Below are 9025 nucleotides of genomic sequence, written 5' to 3'. Positions count from 1 at the left end.
AATTACTAGTTTATGATTATAAAATATTTAATAAACATTTTAATTCAATGGGATTAAGTTATTTTTCAGTTTAATATTGGAAATTTAAAACAAGTTTTCAGTGTAGTAATTTCCTATCATGTAGCCATACAGTTTTGCTTATTGTACCTTTCAGACATTTCCCAACCAATCCCACTGCCATTGTGATTGTTTGGTCACTGGGCCTTTACTTTGGTCATCTAAATTGTAATTTAGCTATTTTCTCCTTTATATAACCTTTTCCTCCAATCCCTTCTCCACAATATAACCAGTCATTTAAAAAAGGAGATCCTATCAATTCTTCCTTTAATACCATTATATGCTTTCTAATAACTAGAAGAAAATGTTTGAACTACCCAGCACTGTGTAGAAGAAAAGCCTTTAGTGATCTCCCCAATTTTCATTGTTGGTGTGTCTCCAGCACCCACTGCCTAGTCCATTTAAGTTGCTCAGTGAAATTTTAATAAAGGAATGAATGAATCTCCCATTTCAGATTCCTCCGGAATACTGAGCCTCTACCCCATTACTATGGTGTATGCCTCTTTGAACATGTTACACTTCTTCCTACACCATATGCCAACTGCATTTAAAACTACAGAAAAGGGCTTAAGTAAACTAAAGGGATTTTAACTGTGAGACGCATAAAGATGAGTTCAGGCCATAGTCAAATGTAGAGGATGGTTGGCATAGTCACATGTTACAAAACAAGGGACTAATATAGGCACTGATAAAAGTATCAGAATGTTTATCACTGGAGCTTTATCTAAATCATATCCTTATTATAGATTATGATTCCAGAAAATTAAAATTAGTAAATGAAATAATACTGCTTCATAATGACAGAATACACTGATTTCTCTTATAGGAGGTATCCCACAACGTTTTGGGAAAAAATTATTTGGGGAGAAGAGGAAACAGAGTGTATGGAACAGTTTTGAAAGAGAAGAGAGTTTTGAGAAAAAAACTGTAGGAAGAACAGAGAGAGTTCCTTTTAACTTCTCCAATGAGCTGATCACAAATAAGAACCTGGGGTGAGCAGGGTAACAGGAGAAAGCATGGCTGGATCCTGATGTATAGAACAGAACCATTAAGAATGAAAATGGACAGGACATACAATGTAAAGAGTGGAAGAAGGAATGATTAAAAACATCCAGAACCTATCTACTCAGGTCAGTCAATTATGTGGCACTTTGGTGAGACTTGTTTTATTTTCTTGCATGGTATACAGTCATGGGGTCAAAGTAAGTGAATGGAATAAAAGTAAAGGAAAGGTGAAAATAATGACTCCCAAGTCATTATTTTGGAATAATATGCCTATGTTTCATGAATAAACTCCTCTTGGAAGTTATTTTGGGAAATTTTAGTTCTTTATTTAATCAGGAAAAATGACCATAAAATAAATTAGAATTTAAAGAAGAGAAAATAGGGAAGGCAGAATAAACCCATATGTCCAAAGTGCAAAACAAAAATAATTCACACATAGGAAGAAGCAATAGAAATAAAACAAAAAAGGAACAAATATTGTACATGAAAATCAAAAAAGGCAAGGTAGACACAAAGGAGAAATATATACTGGTTATGAAGTTGTAATGACAGGCCAAATATTTATGAATAGAGAAAGAGGACATTCAAGAATGTGACATATTGAGGGTTTAGAGTAAGTACCACTTTATCAATGAACATTAAAAGACAAAAAAACAAGTGCATATGAAACTTAGTGTGACAACCAAGGTCCACTTGTCAAAAAGAATTTAGAGAAATCTCAGCCAAAATATGGCAGAAGGATGGGTTAATAACATTCTCCTGGGCAGAGGGAGGTACAGAATACCTGGTCTTAAACCTCTGCAGGGGATGCATCATTACACGTGGTAAGGTCAAAGTGACCGAGGATCCTGTCTAGAATCATAATTGTCTTTCTAGGTCCACATGATGAAATGGTCCTTCAGGTAACTTACTCTGATACTTGCCAGAAACCACCTCACAATGATCATGGGGTATACACACAACAGTATACTTGTGGGGTAGAGTATATTCAGGGATAAAAATATCCTCATCCATGATAGACTTTTTAGGCCTGTAGATCCTGGTTCCAAGTACACTCCTGAACTCTGTGGTTCCATTTCAGATCCATTCTCTGTAAGTCCCTCAGAGTCCAGTGAAAAGAGCTCAGCTCATCAGCCATGAGCTCTTCTGCAATGCCTCAGTAGGACTTAATTTAAAAAAGAAACTTGAAAAAAGTGGAAAGAATTGTAGGCTTAGAAGTAAGAATTACGGAAGGCACTTATATAACACTTACTATGTGCCTGGCACTGTTTGGTGTACATTGCATATGATCATTTGCTTCATACTCCTGCAACCTTATTCCATTACTATCTCCATTTTTCAAATGGATAACTGGAATACAGGGAGATTGAGTGACTTAAACCAAGGTCACAGAGCTAATGAGTGATCGAGCTATGATATGAACTCAGGCAGACTGGCTGCAAAGACTGTCCCTAACTGTTTGACCATACCACCTCTCTATGTCAGCTAACTGCTAAGCACTTTATTCTCACCTGCTTACTGATGTTCGTTATTCTTTTTTACATATAAAGAGAATAAGAGATAGAGGAGTTAAAGCACATTATAACATAAATTCATAAATCACATAAAGTCATATGTTAAACTAGGGGTTTTTGAACCCAGGGTTGTCAGATTCTGCTGACTGTGCTATCTTTCATTCTGATTATTGGAATGCACCCTGTTGCTGGATTTTTCTGAGAGTGGGCTTATTCCAGGATCAGAGAACAATTAGCTTATTTATGCCTGGCCCAGGCAATGGTGTATAACCATATTTTCTAAAGTTGAATACTTTTGAGTATAAAATTTTATTTTCTGGGAAATAATAAACTACTACATTATAAGTGGGTATCAATTTTGCATTAGTAAAATTAAAAACAAAAATGCATCTTTAATAAATGTTTATTTAAAAATGCCAAAAAATTTATATTTTCAAAGTACATAAGGAAAAATTTTTTTCTATTTCTTTAGTCCATACTGTTGCAGAACTTTATAAAAAATACATCTTTTGAGATAAGTACATCTAAAATTTACTTAATTACTTATAATGTCTATTATTCCAAGCTTTGTGTAAATTACATTTATTTAATATTCTTTTATTTTTCTTAAATTTTTGTTAGTGAACATGATAGCTGCTGACTTATCAGTGTTTATAAGAATTCTCTTGGTAGTTCAAATAATACTCCAGTTGATTCAGATTTCTTAGTTAGAAAATCTTACCAACTTAAAAGGCAATGGTAATTTTTCCCTCTTCAAGCCATATATCTCTGATTAGTGCAGTGGGGAAGGGGGAAAGGGCGGGGCTTTGGACATAGTCTTCCTGGGTGTGAATTCTCAGCTCTGCCATTTAGTAAGTGTGTGACCTAAGCAAATCACTCAATTTCTTGGTGTCTCAAACTTGTCATATGTAAAGTGGATTTAGACATAACAGACTCTACATCATAAGGTGGTTGTGAAATACTGAGACTAGATTCTTGCCCTCAGAGGACTACATGTGGTGTCCATGAAGGACAGAAAGACCTGTAAGACTAGAAAGAATTGAATAAGAACCAGAGCAGTATACTTGGGCGGGAGCCAGATTATGAAGCTCATTCCTAGAGACTAAAAATTCTCATTGCCAAATGTCCTGAAGAGACATTTTTGTCCTCAGGAGAGGACATTTTTGGTTGTGGCAATTGAAAAGGGGTATTACTGGCATCTAGTGGGAAGGGATTAGGGATGCTGCTAAACATTCTACAGTGCACAGGAAAGCCCCCACAAAAAAATTTCTCCAGTCCAAAGGGTCGAGGGAGAGAAATCCTGGCACAGACTATGGTAGAACACTATAGGGGTCTTAGTCAACACAAGAGATGCCAGAAATGTTTAATTTTTAGTCAATGTAAAGTACTCCAGTACAAATTAAAGAATGATGCAATACATACTTATTAGTTTGGCAACTTTATTTCTCAACTGTTGTTATTCAAGTTTAGAGAAAATATTTTTATACACTACTCTGGTAAGAAAATGTTCATCTTACAGTTAACATTACAGAGTAGTGTTTTCAGTACACTCTGTCTCACTGACAGTCATCAATACTTTGGAAGGACAGAGAAGTATACTTATTTTTCATATTTAATAATGTAGACTGACTTTTTCATGTAGCTTAATGGGTAAAATATACAACTGGGTATAGGAACTGAACAATATAGAAGAACAATTAGGAAAATGGGTGATGTTATCAGGCAAATGTGTGTTTGATTCACAGCTCTATAAACAGTTGGTCCTTGATATCTGTCCGGGGTTGGTTTCTAGAACCCCTCAGATGCTAAAATCTGTGAATGCTCAAGTCCCTCATATAAAATGGGGTAGAACAATGCATGCAGGCAATCCTGTGCATTCCCAGATTCCCCACTGTTTTCATTCTGAGGTTGGTTGAATCCGCGGATGCAGAACCTGTGGATACTGAAGGTCTACTGTTGGTCTGACATTAGGTACTTTCTGCAGCCTTCTGGGCACCAGTTTCCTCATTGATAAAATGGGAGTAAAAATAGTTTACCTTACCTAGGATTTCATTTTGGTGAGAATGAAGTAACTGATGCATACAAAAGTCTACATTGTTTAGCACTTAATAAGAAGTTGAAAAAATGTCATCATATGTCTCTAATTCATTTTACAAATGTCCCTAAATTCTTCTGGTCCAAGCATCTGAAACACAATTGTTTCCATGTCTAAAATAGAAATTTAGGTTATGTCATAAGGACAACTTACATACTGTAGACTTAATTCAGAGCAGCAACTGTCCGCATCACTAAATGCTCCTTGAAATGTTGGTACTCAGGTTCGTAGTTTTGACCTTTAAGGAGGGGCAGAATTTTCTTCTCCAGTTCTTCTTGGTAATCTGACATATTATTATGGAAGGAAAATTTAGGATGAAATTTAAATCATCTTCTCTTTCTTGTTTAAAAAGATTTTATTTATTTATTTTTAGAGAGAGGAAAAGGGAGGGAGAAAGAGAGAGGGAGAAACATCAGTGTGTGCTGGGGGCCTGAGCCACAACCCAGGCATGTGCCTTAACTGGGAACCAAACCAAAAACCCTTTGGTTTGCTGCCCTGCGCTCAATCCACTGAGCCACACCAGCTTGGGCAAATATCATCCTCTCTTTTGCTAAGAGGTAGCTAGATGTGTCAGTAGCATTTGGTGTTAATGGGAAAGTTGTAGAGTTTTAAATTTGTTGGCCTGGTAACCATTTCAGCACAGAACAAGGACTTGAGCCAATCAATGTCCTTTTTGCTGGTCATGATATTTGGGGTCTCACTCACTCACTCACCCTGAATGACTTATTAAAGTACTTCCTCCAGCCACAATCACGGGCGTTTTGAAAATTCTTTGACCACACTTTTCCCTCTTTTACTTCAAATAGTTAAATTTGAGAACCTTTATTTAGTTATGGAGCAACAATAATTTTAGAAGAGACAATCTATTGGACTGTCTGAAATAACTGGATAAGTGAAGGAAATGATTTGTCCCTAGAGCCTCCAGAAAAAATTCAGCAAACATCTTGATTTGCCCACTGAGTCTTTGTTTTGATTTCTGACTTCTAAAATGTGAGGAAGTGAATCTGTGTTCTTTTAAGCCAATAAGTTTGTGGTAATTTATTATAATATCAATAGGAAACTAATACACTTGCCTAAGAGACTGCTTAATTCCTGACTAAACAATGTAAATTATTTATTCCTGAAATCCTGACATAGATTTGTATTTTTAGAGTCTATATACCTGGTATTTCCACACTAATATAAAACACTGCTTGTATTACAGACACTGCTAACCTCTGCCCCATTAACTGTTTCTTGAGGAGTGTATTTTACTTCCTTCTAAACTCCTTTGAAATTTTGTAGCTAGTACTCAGGAGTTCTTATGTCTTTTCCTCTAGCTCTGAATAGAAAGCCTTGTGTTTGGATTGCTCTTTACCCATCTTCCCTTCATATATCTCTTTCTACTTAGCAAAGCATTTGCCATATTAAAGAAATCTAATTAGTATATACTGCCTCCTTTGAGAAATTTTTTAATTGTGGTAAAATACACATAATAAAAATTCACCATCTTAACAATTTTAAGTATGCAGTTTTTAATGTGTTAACTACATTCATATTGTCACACAACTTATTTCCCAAATTCTTTTCACCCTGCCAAGCTGAAATCGGACCCCTGAACAACTCCTTTGCCCTTCCTTCCCTTTGACCCCTAAGCAACCACAATTCTATGGTACTGCCTCCTTCTGGAGATGTGTCCTGATTTCTTCAATGGGAAGATATTTCTCCCTCCGAGCAATTCCAGCAGCATACTTCATTTCACAAGGCTCTTATATATGGCCACACAGTGGTTATTTTGACACCCCTTGCCTTGATTCATTGTACCAGATCTCTACCCTTTTCTGTGCTCTAGGCAGGTAACTTTGCGACTGTTTCTCCCAGTCCCCTTGTTCTCTGGCCCTCAGTGTAGTTTTGGGTGCATTAGCAGAGGAAGGAACACGTGAGGGATTGGCCTGAACGCCTCCTGCTTGGCCACAGTGGGCTGGCTGCCTCTGCCTGGCACAGGGCCTGTCCGCAGGGTTGCTACACCTGCTGTCATCTGCTATTCCCATGGTAATAGCTCTCTGCGGCTACCACCGCTGGAGGTAGCCCAGTGACTTTTCTGAATTCCCTACACCCTGGACAGACCTTTATAAAAGTCCTCTATTACCCAGCTGTGCACAACTGTCTGCTTCCTGCCAGCTCTGTGACTTTTCAAGCTTTTAGGTAACGTCTTTACGATATAGTTTTGCTCTGGCTCTGCTCCTCAACTTGGTCCAGTGTCCCTATTTTGAGTCAGGAAGGCTTGATAAAGGGAAGAAAAAGTACTGAAAAAGGCCCCAAAATAGACCTTTTTCTCTGTAAAATATCAAATTAAAAAGATAAACAGCTCACAGATTAAGTTGTTGGTAAAGACAACATATTTAACCCTGTAAAGCCTTTAGAATTGAATAAATTCTTTCTAGAGGAAATACACAACTCATTTTCTCCCCCTTTCTAAATGACCTGTCTTATAGTCCACATTTTTTTCAATAAAATGTGTTTTCTGTCTTCCAGCTATTTTCCTCAGTAGAATTTTCACAGACAATTCTTACTTTGTCTTCCAGAAAATACATCATTATATGACTTTATCTTTTTAAAGGGATATAGTTCTCAGAAAATGATATTCTTAAAAATTACACATTTACGGATAATAAAACTTCACTAGGTAAGCATGACACAGGATTACTCCCTGACAGCTTTTTAAAGAACTGTGAGACTCTCACTTCAAACTTTTTTTCCCCTGAAAGATGCGAGATCCTTCAACACCCTGGTCTACCTTCCTACCTCAGTGTCCCACCGCTGCTCTGGGATTTGCTGGTAGGGCACAGAGGACTGTCAGGGTGCCCAGAAGGATTTGCAGGTTTGAGCCCTAGGGGCACTGTCATTACTACTGTCACCAGGGGTTGCTAACACACTTAGGATATAGGACAGTTTTTCATTTGGTTCAAAATCTTACAGTTTCTCATTACAAGCTTCCTTACCATTAATTTTGGCCCCTGGAGGAAGTCCCAGTTCCCTTTGTCCTTGAACTCTTCTGATGTTCTTTTGCTTCTACCCCTGGTGGTGGAGTCTACTGAGACTTGCTTTTGTGCTGTGCACATGGCTGGTGGGACGGTAGGAGGTGTACTTGTGAATGGCTTTTGTCAGCTTTTCATTTTATTTTTTTATTTTTATTTTAATTTTTTAAAAATAATTTTTTATTTAATTCTTGTTCAAGTACAGCTTTCTGTCTTATATTCCCAACCCTGCCCACCCCCCGCCCCATGCTCCCAGCCTCCCTCCCATTTCCACCCCCCACCCTTAGTTATTGTCCATGTGTCCTTTATACTTGTTCACGTGAGTCCATCCCCTTTTCCCCTATGATTCTCTCCCCTCTCCCCTCGGACCCTGTCAGCCTGTTCCATAATTGAGTGTCATCAGTCATATTTTGCTTGCTTGTTTGTTTTGTTTAGATCCCTGTTAACGGTGATATCATATGGTATTTGTCTTTCATTTTAAATAGTCACTAAATCAAACACATAGTATCTCTACTAAAAAATATACTTTTCATTCATCCCCATTTTCAGACAATATCTGTAATGACAGGATAAAAAATGAACCTCAAAGAAAAGACCTTCTAAAGTGATATTTAAAACAATATTTGCTCAGAGAAAATTCACACATTTCTTGAACTGCTTTTTGATATGATGCACTGATTAGTTTAACACCAACAGCAACAAAAACATTACCTTTTATCCTAATTGCCTAGGAAGAAAACCAGAAAGCTTGAAGGATTCTAATAGAAGATACGGTAGGTTTGGAAAAGTCATTATGTCTCTCTGAAGGTAGATCCAAAGGAACAAAGCATAAATGTTAGTTGTTAATTAAATCCTCTAATGATATATGGAAAATTTTATTTTTATCTGCCCTGGCACTATTTACTGAATTTATTCTGTTTTATCATAAAAGGTTGAATAAATACACATTTTTCAGTACAAGCTGTGAAATTCCTCAGAGCCAGTACTGGACTGATAATGAGCTGATAGTTTAGAGGGATTAAACTTTTAAAAATTCTGATATAGAGACTTCCGCCAAGATGGAGGCATAGGTGGAAACACTGTGCCTTCTCCCACAACCAAGTTTGAATACAACAAAAGTTTTGAGAAACAAAGACACAACCAAAGGACAGAAAAATTGAAGAAGTTCGACTACATCTAACCGTTCAACGGGGATGGTAAGAGGGGCGGAGCCAGCAGCGAGCAGGGTCGGGCAGGACAGGGCCCCCGACCCAGGCGCGCAGGCAGACGGGAACCAGTTGGGGTGCGGGGCAGACCGCAGGCGCATATTCGCGCACAGTGAGACAGACCACGCAGGC

The sequence above is a fragment of the Sturnira hondurensis genome, unplaced genomic scaffold (assembly GCF_014824575.4).
Source record: "Sturnira hondurensis isolate 20B ecotype Veracruz unplaced genomic scaffold, ASM1482457v3 Scaffold0021214, whole genome shotgun sequence".
NCBI lineage: Eukaryota > Metazoa > Chordata > Mammalia > Chiroptera > Phyllostomidae > Sturnira > Sturnira hondurensis.
This window is presented reverse-complemented; position numbering follows the sequence as displayed.